Source organism: Primulina huaijiensis, chromosome 2 (genome assembly GCF_012295235.1).
Source record: "Primulina huaijiensis isolate GDHJ02 chromosome 2, ASM1229523v2, whole genome shotgun sequence".
Classification (NCBI taxonomy): domain Eukaryota; kingdom Viridiplantae; phylum Streptophyta; class Magnoliopsida; order Lamiales; family Gesneriaceae; genus Primulina; species Primulina huaijiensis.
Window position 1 is genome coordinate 13,586,595 of NC_133307.1, and position 20,065 is coordinate 13,606,659.

The 20,065-nt window shown below is 35.8% G+C and overlaps 2 long non-coding RNA genes across 4 annotated transcripts in view; both read right to left on the reverse strand.

The window, feature by feature from the left end:
* The window catches only part of LOC140966981 (uncharacterized), a 55,506-nt gene extending 47,879 nt beyond the window's left edge, over window positions 1–7,627 (reverse strand). The window contains exons 1-4 of one of the 2 annotated variants that reach the window (XR_012173480.1): window positions 7,489–7,627; window positions 6,963–7,149; window positions 6,661–6,859; window positions 6,358–6,483 (exon numbers count right to left, since the gene is read on the reverse strand). This is a non-coding gene — a long non-coding RNA (uncharacterized lncRNA). The remainder of the gene's footprint in view (window positions 1–6,357; window positions 6,484–6,660; window positions 6,860–6,962; window positions 7,150–7,488) is intronic. The other variant, XR_012173479.1, reaches the window with a different exon arrangement.
* Window positions 7,628–8,135: 508 nt separating this feature from the next.
* On the reverse strand, window positions 8,136–10,052 carry LOC140959347 (uncharacterized). Of its 2 annotated transcripts, none has more exons than XR_012171970.1 (3): window positions 9,966–10,052; window positions 9,640–9,893; window positions 8,136–9,569 (listed from the first exon to the last, which is right to left on the reverse strand). It is a non-coding gene; the product is annotated as an uncharacterized lncRNA (long non-coding RNA). The 2 variants fall into 2 exon arrangements; XR_012171971.1 differs by having other exon boundaries at window positions 8,136–9,518; window positions 9,966–10,051.
* Window positions 10,053–20,065: the final 10,013 nt, after the last annotated feature.

Consider the following 20,065-nt stretch of genomic DNA (forward strand, 5'->3'; position numbering starts at 1 on the left):
CGAAAATCTGAAGGTCCACATGAACCACATGCATGCGAGTTATTAAATTCTTTGGTACTTTATTAAATTGTTTTAAAGCATAAAATGCATGTTTATTCCATGAATTTGTGTTTAATTATTTTTGTACATTTTATGCATAATTCATGAAACTTTAAAAGTTTATGCATTAGGGTTTCTAGGTGCACTTCACGTTCGATCGAGGAACGAAGACCGGAGAATTTTCAGGAAAAATATTTTATTACACGATTTATTTTTATAAATTAAGTTAAAATGTTTTTAAGTGTATTTTTCAAAAATAAGATTTTATTGAGTATTTTACCCGCATGATTTTAATTTTTAGCGATGCGCAAATTTTATCGAATCGGGGGACTTTTTAATGGTTCGACTAATCTTTTCAAAATCTTTTTAACACGAAATATTTTTCGAGAGTGTGTTTGGATTTAATGAGCCTATTTTTAAGCTTATTGGGCTTAATTATCTTTTTAATCTTTTAATTAAACAAGTTACGTCCATTAGCTATTTGATTATTATTTATTTAACCTAAACCACTCCTTAACCTAAACTAATCCCTCCCACCAGCCGCCCATCCCCTCCAATCAGCCATCCCCTTCGTGAGTGCAGCAGCAAGGTTTTCGGTTGTGTCTTTTTCTTCAAAAATCAAGCGCTACTCCACGTATCGGTTTGCTTCCCTTCGAGCATGTATGCACAAAAATTATCAGGCACGCCATGTATCCTTATTTCTGCATTATTCCCGCCATTATATGCTGTTACATGTGTTCTCGCATACGAAAAATGTTTAAACCAGTTGTTGATTCGTTTATGCTTTGTCTTGTTCGTAAAAAAAAAAACCGTATTTTATGCATTTAACTCACGTGTTTGATGTTTGGGTGCAAGGGGCTGCGGTTTTTGGTTGTTCAGGGCCTGGATATGGTGACATGTTGTTGTTTTGGGAATTAAAAACTTTGCTGGTGGCTACAGGTGGAAGGGCCGAGAGGTTGTCTTTAGGCAATAAGGGTTTCGAGAAGTATGGTGCAAGGTAGAGTAGACTCGGCTGAAAAAGGGACTGAACCAGACCAAGGTGCAGTCCATGAGGGTCCAACCGAGGTCCAGGGGAAGCCCCAATACAGCTGGTCACGAAGTGGAAGAAGGTTTCCTAGGATAGAAGCCATCGCATCTTATGCGAGGCGTGGCCGCGTGTTTTCTTTGGTTCGAGAGGTGCGCTTCGCTGGGGCTGGGGCTTGGGCCGGGAGTCCAGTAGGTTCATAGGGGTCCTAGAGTGGTCTAGGAGGGGCTGAGTCGGGGCTGGTCTCATAGGTTGTGGCGAAAGGACGGTAGAAGCTTGCTAGGGTCACGGCTAGAGTTGGGTGATGGCTTGCTGAATTTTCCAGCCGCTGTCCAGGGACTTGTTCGAAGGTCTAAGGGGCTGGAATCGTGGTTTTAGGGCCTTTTTAGTGTTTATAAGGTGTGTTAAAAAGTTGGGAGAAATTCGGTTAAGTTTCGAGTCGATTCGGGTTAAAACGGGATCCCGGTCTAAGTTTTAAAATGAATCGGTCAAGTTATGATTCTGGCTCGAGTTTACATTTAGCAATGCTTTGAATTATGTTTTGGGATATTTTAAGGAGTTTGGTAAGCTTCGGATCAATTTTAGAGGTCCAGGGGTGAAACGATAATTTTTGGGTTTCTATGGACGAAATGGTCATTTTGCACCCGCGTTGAGATTTTGGTCCTGGCAGCGCCCTGAGCACAAATCATGATATTTTTAAATGTTCATGCATCACGTTTACGATTTTTACGCTATTATAATAATTATAGTGCATGCTTGGTTTAAAGGAATTAAGAGAGAAAAGTGAGAAAGTGAAGAACACTCCGTCTCCGTCGCGCCGCGTCGTTATTTCGTTTGTTTTCTGTCAAAACAAACCAAGGCATGTTTATATCTTCTTTCACTCTTCAATCAAGCCATATAGGTATTTTTAAATATCGCAAGTACATGATTTTATTGCAAGAAGATCGAAATTGTTCATATTTAATTATGTTAGTTAATTATATTACGTGCAAATATTCATTTTGAGATTTATGCGATATTGCTTGTGGTCACTTTACTATCATGCTTAAGTCCGGTCGCCAGTTACCGGCCCGGTCGCCAGTTACCGGTCAGTTCAGTTGTTTCACCCAGTATACTGTGGCAGTAGTCTGATCAGACATACATTATTAAGTCCGGTCGCCAGTTACCGGCCCGGTCGCTAGTTACCGGTCAGTTCAGTTCAGCTCAGTTCAGGGACCACTTGCGTAGACCATAATCTCACCAGAAAATTATTACAATTTATTTCATTACAGGGCTCCAAATAGCAAACATTTTCACTATGATATTTTCAGTTCAGTTATGCACGTACTACAATTACCATTGAAATGATATTTTACGTTACACCTCAGTACAAGAAATTTTCACTTGCATGCGACTTTATTATTTATTTACTTGTTATTTACGATATATGCATGCTGAGTCTTTAGGCTCACTAGACTTGATTGTTGTAGGTACTGATGATGTCGGGACCGAGGGCGGGGATCAGTGAGCCAGCTCGAGTCGGCAGTAGTGGGACCCAAGGACCTCATTTTCAGCATTTATTATTATTTGATTGCTCAGACATTTTTATATATTGTTGGATAAATTTCTAACTGTTGTTTCGAAAAATGTTAATTTCTTCCGCTGTCACTTTGAACATCAAACTTTATTTATCAGTTCAATTACGAATGGGGAAATTTTATTTATTTAAAAAGAAAATTTTTAAATTTTCTGCAATTTTTCAAGCACGGATTTTTAGGCCTTTACATGTTTCCTTGGTATATATTACCAAGATGAGATTACTTATTTAGATTTTATTGTAATCGAAATGGATTTTCCCACAATCCATTTAACTTGTCTTATAGCCAGATTAGAGTTTTCTTTATATTGATACATGTTGGAGGATAAATAAAAAGAAAACTCAATTTGAGTGTTGAGATGCACTTGAACTAAGATCTGTACGATGTGAATATTTTTTGAGACATACATTTTATAGAGGAAGAAACACATCGTAGCACGTGTTTCATAACACGTGTGCTGAAGTGACCATTTGGATAATGATTATTCGAGTCCCAGATCATTGTGTGAGATCATATATAAACTTAATATTATACCCTTAAGACTTTCAACAGTCTCTTTAATTTTATTTTAGTGTTGCTACTTTAGCAAGATACCAATAGCTATGAACGATTCGGTGATGAGGTACATGTTTAAGAAAGCAACTAAAATAAAGATTGAAAGATTCTAGTGGGAAATGAAGATTTATTTTGACACTTATTTTGTATTCACAAGTCGGCTAATTATGTTTAACTTAGTTGTTAGAACATAATTGTGAATACATACAGATATGAATAATTTTGAATCAAGTATGCTCTTTTATTTTATTTTGGGACAAGAGATTCGTTGATTAGTGTAATAAAATAAATCTGAGGTATAACGAGTAAAATGTCCTCATAAATATGTTTTGAATTGAGCTGCTATATATCCTTAACCAGTGTATGGCTCTGAGCTCTTATTTAATATGCTCATTGGTCACACGATCCATTTGCTTGTATGAAATTGGTGATATATTATTGTGATAAATCTAGGCAAGATGTCTAGCCCTCATGTGCGAGTGGGAGATGTAAGAATTTATATATACATATATATATATATATATTTGGTAATTTGAATTTATGGAGGGAGTGGTTATTTTTCTAAATAACTTCCCTAATCCTACTCCCAAACAATGATTATGATATACAAAATAAGAGGGGCCGAGACTTGTTCTTCAAAAAAATATTGTAACAAACAAATCACAATTATTAAGCATTTGGATTGTGCATAATTGATTCCTTTCCGTTCGTGATCAGCGTCAGACCATCGAAGTGTATTAATATCATCGAAAAAGGTTAGTAAATCAACTACAAAGATCCTAAATCAAATATGAATTTATTCGATAATCATATGCGATATTCGAATGTATGATTTCCGTCACAACCGAACTCATGAAGATCAACAAGCACATCGACCCTACTTAATTAACTACCCACGGTTCCAGCTTGTTCTTTTAGATTTGCAACATTTCGGTGTGTTTAAGGACTCTTGAAAACATGCAAAAACATCCCATAACCAATCCTAATCATGGCAGTCCCTTTAACAACATAACAAACATGTTTTTTTCCTCAAATTCAAGCCTTAAAAATTGGCATCTTACACAAAACCGAAAATATATCATGTTGCAACTTGTTTTTCATGCAATTTCAAACATATTTATATAATATGGTGTGATGATGAGTAAAAGAAGAATATGGCGTGCCTTTACGTATTTAACGCACGATATAATGTTGACGGATCGAAGAACGGCGGCGAGAAGACGTTGGCTGAATTTTTTCTTGCTATATTCGATACTTCTTCCTTGCTTTGATGGTGTGTGGCGTGTGTAATTTGTTGGAAAGAAGTGTTTGAATTGAGTTGGGAAGTGGGGGCCGTGACCTTTAATTTGAGAGAAGAGTTTGGTTTGATTGGGGGAGGTGGGCGTGTGGTATTGTGGTCATGGGGTGGGATTTTTACACTTTAAATATTAAACAAAGCATTAACAATGCTTTAGGCTTATTAAGAGTTTAATTAGGCCCATTAGTCTTTAATTAAAATACTAAAAATAGTTTTGTTTAAATAAGTTTGTGAATTTATCAGCCGGGTTGCCAAAACGTTCGAGTTTTTGTTGAAAAACGAATACCGATAAAATTTACGTCCCGACGTATAAAAGCACATCAACACCCCCTTATTTTCAAAAATAAGAAAAAACATCTACCATATTTTAAATAATTAAAAAAACAATTATTTAATAAAAAAATTTATATTTTTTTCAGCCATCGGTCTCCGTTCCTCGATCGCAACTCGAATAACCTTTTAAAAATACATTTTAATGCAATCATGTAGAAAATATAATTTTAAACATACAAATATGCACAACATAATTAATTCAGGCAATTAAAACATTTAATTAAAATACAAAAGAATTTAATAATTGCATACATGTGGTTTGCGTGGACCTTTAAATTTTCGGGACGTTACAATCCACATCTGCATGTACCTTGGCCTACAATTCTCATTTGGTAGAAGACTTCCAATCGAGTGATATATTGATACATGGGCACGAAATGTGTAGATTCCATGACTACCGGTAGTTAAGGACTCATCTAAGTTGACTCCCATCGATGTAAAAGAGAAAACATGATTGTATGCCCTTATGAACTGCCGAAAATTCCTGCCTTCCTCATTATCCGCAGCATACAAATCTTGCAATTCAATAGGAGAAGGAATGTGATCCAAATTTGTACTTCCATTTCTACAGCAAAATTGTGATGTTTCACCATGAAACAGTAAAGTTTGGCAATGTATACAAATTCTTGGGTCATACAATTGCCACCGATAATTTATCTTAGTTTCACCGAAATTTCTTGATAGGTTATGATATCGACGTGGACATGGATATCGTTGGATGTTGGTAATGACATTGTTTTCACTGAAGTTAATTCATGCAAAAATTAAAAATTAATATTCAAATTAAACAATTTAAAAAAAGTTGTTTCTGTAAGATTGATCAAATACATTATACAGTGGAATTTTATTATTATAATCTATTTGTAATTTTTGTTTTTAAAAATAACATATTTTCAAAATGTTTGACGATATATACTGTGTATTGCAAAAATTTCAAAATACATTTTTCATGTACTATATCTTAATCGAAATTGCGAAATGCAACTAATCGCTAATGAAAAACTCATATATTTCATATTTTACGGTTAAAAAAATATATCATAATTTCAAATAATAATTCTTTTTTATATGACTTTTTGAAAAATGAGAATAATTATTTTAAATAAATTAAAATTTTTGGACAAAAATGGGAAAATAAGACATTAAAAAATGTACAATGTGTTCAAATTATATTTTTTCCATTTTTAAAATATATTTCATAAAATATGTTTCCAAGTAAATTTTAAATCAACTTTTTAAAATTTTTAAATGATTAAATATTTGTGCATAAAATTTAAGAAATAAAAAAAAAATAAAAATCAATCACCTGGTTGATTGAATATCATCGAATTCATTAAATATTAAAGGTAGAAATTGAATGGTAAATCGATGGCAGAAGCAATAAAAAGTTTTTTTTTAAAAAAAAATTCACGTGTGTGTCACAAATGGAAAAATTGATTCAATTATTTATTTTTATTTAAATCTATTGATAATGCATAAAGGTGCGATACATATATATTGAATTGATTATTTATTTGGATATAGTAGAATACCTTGATGAACAGAATTTGGCGATGATAGACGTGTACTAGTACTTCTACGCTCGAAATTTGATGTCAAAGTATGAAAAGACATCGGCTCTGAGCGACATGTTTGTCACACTGTAGTCACATCAACAACTGTCATGAACAATAGATGTGAAGCCTTTTTTACCTCAAATAGTAGTATTTGAGAATGAAAACTATTTAGGATGTTTTGTATAAATGAAGAAATTAAATATATGATTGTTTTGCCAAGAAAGTAATGTTTAACATTACATTGTGGATATAATTCCAAATATTGTAGAAGATACTTACGATTTTCACCGATGTTATGAGTTGATTTTTGAATCATTATAGTTGGCGCAACTAAATCATATTACCAAGATTAGACTCATCTGGAATTGATGATCTCTCATCTAGTCTCCACGACAGCGAGCCAATTTCATATTCCTTGCATCCTCATTCATTGATCGTCGTCTGTTACGCTGGGCCAACATCCAATTTATTTGTTGATCTGTTGAACAATATATGCATATTGTAAGTGCGTTGTGCATCTATCACACAATAAAAGTATGATTTATAGATCATGTAAATTTTTTTTGAACTACGTATTATACAATGCTGGTGTGAAGTAGAATTTGAGGAAGTAGAATTCATTCTTCTAATTTGGTAATTTGATCGTCGTCGAGCAAGATAAGATTGTCGTTGTTGTTGGGTCATAGAATGTATTCTTTCACGTTCGTTATGCGTTTGCATTTGTCGCTTTTCGATGGTGTAAGAGCTGAAGTTTGAATTTGTCATGTCCTACATAGAATGATAGAACATAGTTAATGAGATTATGAAAATAAGAAAATAATGTTGGAATACATTTCATAAAAACTGAAATGATTATTTTTGTATGTACGTACATGTCATTGTCGTCAACTATTTGAGCCTATATGTTTTCTATATATCATAGTTTTTGTATAAATATGATAGACATAAAAAATTATATATATCAATGCAATTGTATTATTATGTTGAGTGATCATGAATGAACTTGATTCTTATAATAGAAATACTTATTTAATTTTTTGTTATAATTTGCAACAATACAGTACTAAAATGTTTACTTCAAATATGTAATAAAAAAAATTTGCAAACCTGTGAAGACATTTTTTGTTGATTTGCAATGTCATTCCGTATAGAAAACGTGTTATTGACATTGTTGTCTGGTCTATTTTCTCCCGAAATTGTGGCTTTCATTTTTCAATATTTAGATATCTGCAAGAGAAATATATTATCATTCCATCAAACTCAACCTAAAACATAAACTAAGATACTGACATAAAGATGTGAAAGACATATGCAATGCAGAATCATGAAAAATGGTCAAAATTTCGGGTCCAACTTTTAGTAGATGGTATCGAGTTTTGGTTCACGTTTGAACGCTCCGAGAAACGGAAAGAGGTAGATAGCTACCTTCTGTACAAACATATATTTTTTTTTATCATCAAAGGTGTGTTTTGTCAATTGTTAGTTAGATACAGTCAAACAATAAACAAAAATTAAGATTATGTTATTTGATGTAAGATGAAACCAAATGACGAAATCAATAAGAATTTTTTATTATATATATTTTTCAAGCACATGAAAGATTAATTACGTGGTTTTACCATTAAGTTAAATAAAGTTTGGGTGCGCAAATTTTTTTATGATTTTTTATTTTATAAAAAAATTTATCCATCAAATAATATTTTAAAAATAAGTAATAATGTTATGAAAGGCTCAAAATGAAACCAAATGACGAAATCAATTAGTAGTTTTGATTATATATATTTTTCAAGCACACGAAACAGTAATTACGTGGTTTCACCATTAAGTTAATAAAAGTTTGGGTGCGTGATGTTTTGTTTAATTTTTTTTTTTGGATAATAAAATGAGACCTTAAAGAACATTTTAAAGATAAATAGTAATTTCATAATGATTTATTGAATTTAACAAAATGCGGTTGGTTGAAGTGGGTGGTGGAGTTTGTAAAAAAAAGTAAGAATTGTAAGACATTTGATTCCTATTGTTTATGTCGCAATTAGGGTAGTTTATATTTCATAAACGTTAAACATATAAAAAAAAATAGCATAAAACTTAATCAAAAATCATGAAGTAATGGTCCTGATATTTTTAATATGAATAACAAAGCTTTCATTTAATGCAAACCATATGATATGATATGAAAAAATTCAATGAAAACTTGATAAATTTAGCAATGTTTGCAGAATTATGAAATAAAATATGACGTAAAATATAATAATAGCCTTGTTGCAACTTAAAATCCATATCAATTAAAAGGAAGCATAAGAAAATGTGAAATTGAGCATAGAAAGTGGATTTAATTATGCGAGTATATTACTTGTAATGTTGCTTACTTAGTTCGTAACCTCAAATTTTTTTCAGTAAATTATAATTTGCAGCAACTTGTATTGATTCTCAAACATATATGGCATGTAAAACAGAAAAAATTAATAAAAAAGAGTTCGATTCCAGTTTGCGAAGCTCCAAAAATACAGGCTTTTGATATGAATTTTATTCCTTGAAATTACAGTAGTTTATATATTTGAAATTGGTCCACTGTTAGATATTAAAATGAGTAAATTCGAGCGATGTGTTTAAGAAGTAAAACAAAGACAAACATCTGTGCAAAACCTTGTCTCTTTCTCAATGGGTGCTTAAGTAGCAATCAAATATCCAAGCACATGCTATCAAGTGAGGGCTTATATTTATTTGTGTGAAGTAAACAAACTGCACAATTTTTAAGAAGAAATTACCATGTGGTGAGAAAGGGGCTAGTGAACCGATGTTTCTTCGGCTTTAATCCTCCATGGACGATGAAATTTAAAAAGTCGAAAAACACGGAAAATGAAACAAATGGATTACGGTCAAGCACAGGAGGAGAAAAATGAACAAAGAGTAAATATGATTTGCGAAGAAGAAAAGAAAAAATATATTTACCATTAAGAAATTAGCCATAAAGATTGAAGCCACAATAAAAATGGCAGCTTCCACCATTGCGAATGGTACAATTTGGCCTATTGGTTGGTTTTTGGTTGCTGGAAGCGAAGGGATAGAAGCCAAATCCAAGCTTTTTGCTTCCCCTTTTATTTTGAAGTTCCAACCCAAGAGATAATTGGAACTTGCTAGCAAACCAGTTGAAGCAGAGAATCCAACATACATATATTATTCAAGAACTGGAGGAAGATCCAACTGAGAAGAAAAAAGAGGAAGCTGAGGTTTGTACGAAGATGGCGAAAGTTTTACATTGATGACATACGTCCTCGAATCATAGTCAATTCAAGCAACTAATGGCGTCCCACCGTTGAGGTTCAGATAATTTTTCACAGAATTATCACAAAAAAATGCAAATACCGTAGGGAGTTGCAGCGGCGGTTGGGAGAAGATGAAGTTGTTTTGGAAGGGAAGAGCCGGAGGCGGAGGGGAGTTGACCGACAAATTGAGCTGACTATGTCCGAGCCCAAATGACTAAAAAGAATGGATAAATCATTAGATGCTATCTGTAGAAATGAAGGCAAACCATTGTCGTAGAAATGAAGGCAAACCAAATAATATTTCTATTCCAAATTTACCGTAAACTGATCGAATTTCCGATGTATTCAACGGGCTGGTGTATTTGTTGTTCTCTGCACGAGAATTTTTATGCTTCAGAAACAGATTTAACCTAGATCTGAAAAATGAAGAAAGGAGAGTGGACTTTCAGGCGCTCTCTTCGTTTGGGATTTGGGAGAGAAGAAGATACGGTGATTAGGTTAGAACTCTGAAAAAGTGGAGATGTGGAGTGAGGGTATTTTAAGAAGTTTAAAAAACAGACCAAGACAGTTATTATAAGATACTCAGCTTTAATAAATAAAATAATAAGAGATTACTAGTCACTTAGTAATAAAATTTATCGGAAAATCATAACATATATTCTTTATTTCTTTTATATATTCAAATATACAAACATATTCATTTTAAAAACAAAGTCATATACTGATTTATATATATATATATATTTTTTCATTTAATATAATAATATATAATTAGATGTGCTTTTATTATTATTTTTATTTTCACATAATATATAAAGTAACAATATATATTGTGAGAACCCGGAAAATTCGATCCGAAGCAAATCACGTAAGAAATACAAACTTAAAATTTAGCTTAATCTAATCTCAAAGAACTTTCATCCTAACTGTAAACTTAAATATGAACTTAGATTTTCAGCTAACATAACTCGAGGAAGTAGCTTCAAAGCTCGGAGATTAACTCAACATAAAGCCAAGCTGCAAATAACCGCATCCATTGAAGTATTGTCACTGGAGGACTAAAACCCCAGCTCAAAGACTCGATCTTTCAGCTCAAAGCAGATCAACCAAGTATGTCCTAACAAGACCAAAAAAGGAGCTAAAAGGTGAGCCAAGGAGTTGGACAAATTTATTATGCAAGAATCAACCTTTGATATAACCAAGGAAGAAGCTAAGGGATGAGCTAAAAGTTAGAAAAAATTAAGTATGCAAGAAATGACTGTTTAGATAATCCATGAAGGAGCTGCGGGAGGAGTTAAGGGCTAGAACACATTTATGATGCAAGGAATGACTCTTGGTGTTTAAGTTACCTTGACCACCATTATGAGCATCNGACTTTCAGGCGCTCTCTTCGTTTGGGATTTGGGAGAGAAGAAGATACGGTGATTAGGTTAGAACTCTGAAAAAGTGGAGATGTGGAGTGAGGGTATTTTAAGAAGTTTAAAAAACAGACCAAGACAATGCTCTGAATCATCTGAAAAAGTGGGTTTTTGATATGTATGTTTGTTTGTATTTTTAAACCTTGCATTTAAATAATATGACATGCTTGTATGTGTGTCCCCTTATTCAGAAAAAGTCAGTCTGTTCTGTTTTAAATTTCGATTAATTATATGTTTTCTTCTGTTCTTCGAAATTCTTTGATTCCGCTGAATTCGTCTGAAATTCTGATATATGAAACTCTGATAAGTTCTGTCCTGTAAATCTGAATTCTGTGTTGCACTGTTACAACTTGATTTCAAATGGGACGAGAATTGTAATTCTGTCTGGCCCCCATTGGTGGGTATAAAACCATGTTCTGTCTGGCCCCTATGTGGGTATAAAACCATGTTCTGTCTGGCCCCTATCGGTGGGTATAAAACCGTGTTCTGGCCTCACCCCTTAGAGGACTAACATATTGGGGACAATTTGACCATGGAAATGAGATGAGTAACAGTGTTGTATATGTTCTGAAATGATCTGATTTGTTTCTGAAATGCTCTGAATCATCTGTTAACTTCTGTCTCATATTCGATTCGTTTTTGTAAGTTAAAAGTAATAAGTTTTGAAAGTTTGTTAAAGAAATGTTTTAAAGATTAAGTTCTATATGTATATTTGGAAATCGATCGACCCCCCCTCCCCACTTGCTGAGTGTTTCCCAAAACACTCACCCCTTACAAATTTCAAGTAAGAATGAAGAACAAGTGAACGAGGAAGAGCAGAAAGCTTTCTGGGGATGGTAGACGATGAGCAAGATCCAAGAATTAAGTTTTTTTGTTTCTTTTGTTTAATTCCGCATTCGCAACTCTGATGTATTTGTTTTATATTATTTTGTCTATGTAAAGACAATGTTTAATTTATGAAAAAGACTGGTTTTTGGCATTTTGATACGAGGCTTAATTGTTTTCAAGTAATTGTTAAACAATGCCGGATGCCACCGACGCTTCGGACACGGGGCGTGACATTTAAGTGGTATCAGAGCCGCCAGATTCATAATCCCGCTGTGATTTTGATAGACAAAATTTGGCGAAGTCAAATTTTGGCAAAAGCCAAGTGTATCCCAATCTGGGTTCAACTTTCGTTTGTTCCGTAAACTTTCGATCAACTTCAAAATCTATCCCTTCAATCGTTCCACAAATCCTTAGTATCGAAAACTTTCCACGACAACTTTGTTTCTATTATTTGTGCCTTTCTATCCTTTATATGATTCTGATGCTTTACCTCGATCTTTATCCTAGGAAATGGCTGCTCCACGTACGCGCGCACATGCTGCCCTTCGTATGCGTCAGCTTACCATCGATAATCAAGCTAGGGAAATCGCGACCTTGAAAGCGCAACTAGCCAAGGAAAGACTGGAAAAGAAAGAACTAAGTGAGATTAGGCACATACTGGAGACTGACGTACATCGATTAGCTCATCACTTGGACTTGGCTGAGAGCCAACTTCTACAGATGCCGACTGATTCAGCTCGCATCGCGTGCTTAGCCTCACTCAACAGGGATTTGCTGGAGAGAATTGAGATAGAGCGAGGACGTGCTACTCAGGCTCGTCAGCGTCAGGAAGAGTTCAGCGCCAAGCAAGAGCGGTACATTTCAAGGCACCACAGAACCATGGATCAGCTTCAAGACCAGAACAACTACTTGCATTTAGTGGTAGAGAACATGGCAGAGGAGGAGGAGGCACCGATGGAGGTGGCCGGAGACGACAGTGACAACGACAGCGACGGAGGAGAGATGATAGACTAGATTAGTATCAATATTTTAATAAAAGTATCTTGATTGTAGTGAAATTGCTATTAAGAAAATATTATGTACCGAATTATTTTTAAATGAAACTATCTATTATCTTATTGCATATTTAAAATTGGATGAGTATACTATCAGTAAAATTGTAATTTTTTTTTATAGGAAAACAAACATGGATCTTCAAGACATTATAAATGAACTTCAAAAACAACTTCAGAAAAAAGAGACAGAAATTAAAACACTGAAAGAAAAAAATGAAAAACTTGAGAGAGACAACTACCAGTTGGATGGGAATAATGTATGCATGATGGAGGATCTTCGTGAAGCCAGAGAGGAAGAGAAGAGACTACGCGAGGACGTTAGACGTTATGCTGCCTATCATCAAAAGTCGGAACGTCGTCTCGAGATCACCAAGCAAGAGTTAAACAAAGCTTAAGATAGGATTTTTACACTCCAAATCCGGGATGATAGCCTTCTCAAAACACAACGCCGTCTTGAGGAACGAATCGAAGAACAAGAAATTGATGAAAAAGTAAGCCAATTGACAATACAGGAGCTTCAAGAGCAAGTAAACAACCTTGACCACCACAACAAACAGTTGCAAAATCATATTGATCAGCTACAGAATAACATAATCAATATGAAGTAACTCTTGGAAGAACTTGAAGCTAACCAAGAAGAAAATCCTATTGAAGAAGAGGAGATTAGTGAGGCGGTAGGAGACGGTGAGGTCATAGATGAGTAGGGAGAGAACTCTAGATTAGGCATCGACTGTATCTAAAATTTTTTGATTAATCCTTTATTTTGAAACTGTTGATTGTATGAATTTCAAAATTTATGAAATAATTTTGATTTTACATCATGGCAAATAAATTAATAAAATACATTTTTATAGGAAATGGCAGGCAGACCACCCCGAAACAACCGTAATCCTCGTGGCCCAACCAAAATGAAAATCCGCCGCCACCACCAAGAGTGAATCTCAGTCAAGAAGATATGATGGCAATAGCTACCATTGTAGCCGCCACGTTGCAAGGAATCGTGAACCACCTTGCCAACGCTATCCAGCCACCACCAGAACCCCAACCGCGTGGAATTAAATACCATTATGAATCTCTGAGAAGGAATCGAGTTCCAACTTTCGATGGAAACCCAGACCCGGAAGTCAGTCATAACTGGCTCAAAAATGTCGAATCCCAACTACACCTCCTGGAAGCGCCTGAAGAATTGAGAGTAGAAGTTGTAACACCGTTTCTAGAAGACAAAGCACGTAAGTGGTGGGAAACTGTGTCACCATCTCTAGCTGAAGTAAAAGAAATCACATGGCAGAGTTTCAAGAGAGAATTTTTTAAACAATACTACCCAGCCGAGTTTCGTCTGCACAAGTTGAACGAATTTGAAAACTTCAAGCAGACCCCAGACATGACAGTGATGGAATACACTTCAAGATTTAACGATCTGGGAACTTATGTCCCAACGATCATGTCTGACGAAACATTGAAAATGCATCGCTTTAAGAAAGGACTGAACAGCCGGATTCAATCGGCTTTAGCAGTATTCAAGCCGAATAATTTTGCTGATCTGATGGGCGCGGCGATGAGCGCGGAAACAGATATCAAGCGCCGTGAAGAGGAAAATAGGAACAAGAGACCATTGGTCAGCCAATCTGCTCAAAATAGTCCGAAATTCAAGAAGCAGAATCATTCAAGTGGACCTCCAAGAGTAAATTTCAACAGTGCTGGCAATATCGAAAGAAAGTGGTGCGATACATGCCGACAGAAGCACATTGGAGAATGTTATCGGAAAACATGTTTCAAATGCGGTAAAGTGGGTCACCGGATTAAGGACTACCCAGACAACAAAGACAAAAGGACGTGACCCATCAAACAGAAGGAAAACAAAACTAATGCGCGGCTGTACGCAATAACCGTGGAGGAAGTTGATAACACCAATGAAGTGGTGGCAGGTACTATTTTACTCAATGAAATGCCTGCATATACCTTGTTTGATTGTGGTGCTACACACTCGTTTGTGTCTAGAAGATTTGCTAAGAAACTTAAACTTCAACATGATAGTCTTAATGAACCATTAAGAGTGGCAACACCGGCGAGTAAAATAATTGAGACACACAAAGTGTATCGAAACTGTAAAATTGGTGTCAACAAACAAACTTTTGAAGTGGAATTGATTCAACTCAATATGGTTGAGTTTGACATCATTCTTGGAATGGACTGGTTAGCTAAAAACCATGCCATGGTGGACTGTCAAAAGAAAGAAATTAGACTTCAGACTCCGACTAAAGAGGAAGTCATATACTACGGAAAATCCAAGGAAAGGAAATCTCTGTTATCCGCCTCACAAGCCTCTAAGGCCATAAAAGGAGGAGAAGAAATTTATCTGGCGATGATTACTGAGATCAAAGAAGAAGAAGTCCCAAAGTTGGGGGATATACCAATTGTTCAAGAATTTCCAGATTTTTTCTCCGAGGAATTACCAGGAGAGATACCCAATAGGGGAGTAGAATTTGAAATCAATTTGGTCTCTGGTGCTGCACCAATCTCAAAGGCACCATACCGAATGGCTCCAGCTGAATTAAAAGAGTTAAAGGAGCAACTTCAGGAATTACTAGACAAGAAGCAGATTTGCCCTAGTGCATCTCCGTGGGGAGCCCCAGTGCTGTTCGTAAAGAAAAAAGACTGAAGTATGAGGCTATGTATTGACTACCGGGAGTTAAACAAGATCACCATAAAGAATAAATACCCACTCCAAAGAATAGACGATCTTTTTGATCAGCTAAAGGGAGCCAAAGTTTTCTCAAAACTCGATCTAAGATCTGGATATCATCAACTGCAAGTCAAAACTGAGGATATCCCTAAAACTGCTTTTAGGACGAGATATGGACATTACGAATTTACAGTAATGCCTTTTGGTCTAACAAATGCTCCTGCAGCATTTATGGACCTGATGAATCGAGTATTCAAGCCATACCTCGACAAGTTTGTGGTTGTTTTTATTGATGATATCTTGGTATACTAACCAAGTGAGGAAGAACACCGAGAACATTTGCGTCTCACGTTGCAAACACTGAGAGAAAAAGAACTATATGCCAAATTCAAGAAGTGTGAATTCTGGCTGAAAAGTGTGGCGTTCCTAGGACATATAATTTCTGAATTTGGGTTGTCAGTAGACCCTAAGAAGGTAGAGGCCATCAAGGATTGGCCACAACCTAAAACAGTAACCGAAGTAAGAAGTTTTCTTGGTTTAGCTTGCTACTATAGAAAATTTGTGGAAGGATTTTCTTCGATAGCCATCCCACTCACTAAACTTATTCAAAAAAATTCGAAATTCATTTGGAATGAGGCATGTGAAAGAAGTTTTGAAACCCTGAAGACAAAACTTGCATCCACACCAGTACTAATTCTTCCCGAGGATGGTAAGAATTTCACTATATATAGTGATGCGTCAAAGGGAGGATTAGGGTGTGTACTTATACAAGAAGGTCAGGTAATTGCTTATGCCTCCCGGCAACTAAAACCTTATGAGCAAAACTACCCCACTCATGACTTGGAGTTAGCCGCAGTGGTATTTGTGCATAAAATCTGGAGGCACTACCTTTATGGAGTGAAATGCGAAGTTTTTACTGATCACCAGAGCCTCAAGTACATTTTCACCAAAAAAAAATTAATATGAGGTAAAGAAGGTGGCTGGAACTTCTAAAAGATTATGATTTGGTAATCAGTTATCATCCAGGTAAGGCGAATAAGTTGGCAGATGCATTGAGTCGAAGAAATTTTGGAAAAATGAGTTTATCTTCACTATCGGCGCAACCAAGACTTCGAGAAACCATTAAATTAAAGCAGAGTCAAGACACCTCTATCATTAAAATTAAAGAACAGATCCAAGAAGGAAAGGTTCCAGAGTTTCAAATGGATGAGAATGGTATCCTTAGGATGAAAGGACGGTTGTATGTGCCCGATATCGATGGAATTCAAGAAGAGGTAATGACCGAGGTACATAAATCAAGATTTTCAGTACATCCAGGAAACACCAAAATGTACAGAGACCTGAAAAATAATTACTGGTGGAACGGAATGAAGAAAGACGTAGCTGTCTTTGTTTCCAAATGTCTGACCTGTCAACAAGTCAAGGCAGAACACCAACGGCCTGAAGGACTTTTACAGCCATTGGAAATACAAAAATGGAAGTTGGATAACATCTCCATGGATTTTGTAGTAGGACTACCAAGATCAAGGCAAGGTCACGATGGAATTTGGGTAATCATTGACAGGTTGACCAAGTATGCACATTTCTTGCCAGTACGGATGAATTAAAACTTGGACAAGTTAGCTACCTTATATATGGACAATATAGTAAGACTACACGGAGTCCCAGTAATTATACTGTATGACAGAGACCCAAGATTTGTATCAAGATTTTGGAAAAGTTTTCAGAAGGCCATGGGAACCAAAGTAACTCTCAGTACGGCTTATCATCCACAAACTGATGGCCAAACCGAGAGAACAATTCAAACCCTCGAGGACATGCTGAGGGCATGTGCTCTAGATTTTACTGGAAACTGGAGTGAACAATTACCCCTTATAGAATTCGCCTATAACAACAGCTATCACAGTAGCATCGAGATGGCTTCGTATGAGGCTCTGTATGGCCGAAAATGTAGGTCGCCTCTATACTGGGATGAAGTCGGAGAAAAGGCTGTTGCTGGACCAGAGCTTGTTCAATTAACCGTTGACAAAGTAGCCATAATCAGGGAAAGACTCAAGGCAGCCCAAGATATACAAAAGAGTTGGGCTGATTTGAAGAGAAGACCGTTTGAATCGGAGATTGGTGAAAATGCTTATGTCAAGGTTTCTCCCATGAAAGGAGTGGTTCAGTTCAGCAAATTCGGAAAGTTAAACCCGAGATATGTAGGACCGTTCGAGATATTGGAAAAGGTGGGAACCTTAGCCTACCGTCTATCTTTGCCACCTGAAATGTTCAGGATTCACAACGTTTTTCACATCTCGCAACTGAGGAAATATGTCCCAGACCCCAGTCATGTACTCAAAGTTGCTCCACTGATGATTGATAGACACCTTAACGAAGAACTCAAATATGAAGAAGTCTCTATCCAAATAGTGGAAACAAAAGACCAAGTGTTGAGGCACCGGACAATCCCACATGTCAAAGTGCAGTGGTCAAATCATACTGAAAGGGGGTCCACTTGGGAACTTGAAGAGAAAATGTGCTCTCAATATCCTCATTTATTCAAAAGCTCAAGCTGATCCAAGTTTCGGGGACGAAACTTTCAATAAGGAGGAAGGTATGTGAGAACCCGGAAAATTCTATCCGAAGCAAATCATGTAAAAAATACAAACTTAAAATTTAGCTTAATCTAAGCTCAAAGAACTTTCATCCTAACTGTAAACTTAAATATGAACTTAGATTTTCAGCTGACATAACTCGAGGAAGTAGCTTCAAAGCTCGGAGATTAACTCAACATAAAGCCGAGCTGCAAATAACCGCATCCATTGAAGTATTGTCACTGGAGGAGTAAAACCCCAGATCAAAGACTATATCTTTCAACTCAAATCAGCTCAACCAAGTGTGTCCTAACAAGACCAAAAAGGGAGCTAAAAGGTGAGCCAAGGAATTGGACAAATTTATTATGCAAGAAACAACCTTTGAGATAACCAAGGAAGACGCTAAGGGATGAGCTAAAGGTTAGGAAAAATTAGGTATGCAAGAAATGACCGTTGAGATAATCCATGAAGAAGCTGCGGGAGGAGTTAAGGGCTATGACAAATATATGATGCAAGGAATGACTCTTGGTGTTTGAGTTACCTTGACCACCATTATGAGCATAATAACTCCATTTCTTGGGCTCCAAGTGGTCGACCAAATGGAAAGGTGGAAGGTCATTTTTCTTCCCATAAATACCACTCACTTGGTTGATAAAAAGCACACCAAAATACCTCTCAAAGTTTCAGCCACTCCCCCTCAAAACCGTCCCAAAACTTTCGTCCAAGGGAAAAAGGAGCTCGTGCGGTTCGAGTGCTAAATTTCTACGTCTAGGTGCTGCTGGTTTGAAGACGTATTCTGCTAAAGGTTTACTTTGATGTGCTGTCCAAATTCCCACGGGAAAATTTGTTTCAAAGTCTGCATTTTTGAAGCATACATCTAAAACACTGTAAGTGGGTTTTTGATATGTATGTTTGTTTATATTTTTAAACCTTGCATATAAATAATATGACATGCTTGTATGTGTGTCCCCTTTTTCAGAAAAAGTCAGTCTGTTCTATTTAAAATTTCGATAGATTATATATTTTCTTCTGTTCTTCGAAATTCTTTAATTCCGCTGAATCCGTCTGAAATTCTGATATATGAAACTCTGATAAGTTCTGTCCGATAAATCTGAATTCTATGTTGCACTGTTACAACTTTATTTCAAATGAGACGAGAATTGTAATTCTGTCTGGCCCCCATTGGTGGGTATAAAACCATGTTCTGTCTGGCCCCCATTGGTGGGTATAAAACCATGTTCTGTCTGGCCCCTATCGGTGGGTATAAAACCGTGTTCTGGCCTCACCCCTTAGAGGACTAACATATTGGGGACAATTTGACCATGGAAATGAGATGAGTAACAGTGTTGTGTCTGTTCTGAAATGATCTGATTTGTTTCTGAAATGCTCTAAATCATCTGCTAACTTCTGTCTCATATTCGATTCGTTTTTGTAAGTTAAAAGTAATAAGTTTTGAAAGTTTGTTAAAGAAATGTTTTAAATATTAAGTTCTATATGTATATTTGGAAATCGATCGACCCTCCCACTTGCTGAGTGTTTCCCAAAACACTCACCCCTTACAAATTTCAAGTAAGAATGAAGAACAAGTGAACGAGGAAGAGCAGGAAGCTTTCTGGGGATGGTAAACGATGAGCAAGATCCAAGAATTAAGTTTTTTAGTTTCTTTTGTTTAATTCCGCATTCGCAACTCTGATGTATTTGTTTTATATTATTTTGTCAATGTAAAGACAATGTTTAATTTATGAAAAAGACTGGTTTTTGGCATTTCGATACGAGGCTTAATTGTTTTCAAGTAATTGTTAAACAATGCCGGATGTCACCGACGCTTCGGACACGGGGCGTGACATATATATATATA